Here is a 995-nt window from a genome sequence, read left to right as displayed (position 1 = left end):
CTAAGGAGAGTTGCTAAGCTATCACCTATTGGTCAGTTTGTTGTACTGTGGTAGCTTGCATGTTGCTGTGATGCTGGAAGCTATGCTACCAGTATTTCAAATACCAGCAGGGTCACCCATGGTGGATAGGTTTTAGCAGAGCTTCTAGATTAAGACAGACTAGGAAGAAAGGCCTGGTGATTTGCTTCCAAAAATTAACCAATGAAAATCTTATGGATCTATAATAGAATATTGTCCAATGTAGTGCTGGAAGATGAGCGCCCCAGGATGGAAGGCAGTCAAAGTACACAGTGGCCTCAACAATGAACTTGAGCATACCAACGATTGTGTAGATGGCTCAGGACTGGACAACATTTTATTCTGTTGTACGTGGGGCCACCATGAGTCAGAGCCAACTTGATGGTTACTAACAACAACAAACACTACAGTTTAATTTTTGAAATCCTGCCTTTAATGCCATTTATTCTGGGAGCAAATCAGGGAAACAGAATTCTAAAAATTTAATTGTGGCTCTTTCTTTGTCTTCTTATAAGCATTCTTATAAGAAGGTTAAAAATTATTTGATTTTTTTCCTAAAGTGAAACTTACAGGGATTATGTAGAGCTAATTATTACATAAGTTTGGTAAGTATCCTTCAGGTCATTAAAAAACATCTTTTGCATTTGTACTGTAACTATAGAAATTACATAATTTTGTTTAACATGTATTAAAAAAAGTGGTATCATATACCATTTGTCTTGTTCTATAATTTACTTTTTTTTATTCAACAGTATGATTTTAGATCTATACAAGTTCCTCTATATAGAGTTCATCTGGTCCTCTAAATTATTTCTAGATTCCCATATTGTAGTTGAACTATGATATTATAAATAAGCTTATTAATTCCTGTATTGATAATCACTACAGACCATGAACATGATGTAGAGTTAGAAGTAGAATTGTCGGGTTGTAGGTATGTGCCAGGAGCCCTGGTGGCACAGTGGTTAAGAGCTTGG

This window comes from Trichechus manatus, unplaced genomic scaffold (genome assembly GCF_000243295.1).
Source record: "Trichechus manatus latirostris isolate Lorelei unplaced genomic scaffold, TriManLat1.0 scaffold00002, whole genome shotgun sequence".
Classification (NCBI taxonomy): Eukaryota; Metazoa; Chordata; class Mammalia; order Sirenia; family Trichechidae; genus Trichechus; species Trichechus manatus.
This window is presented reverse-complemented; position numbering follows the sequence as displayed.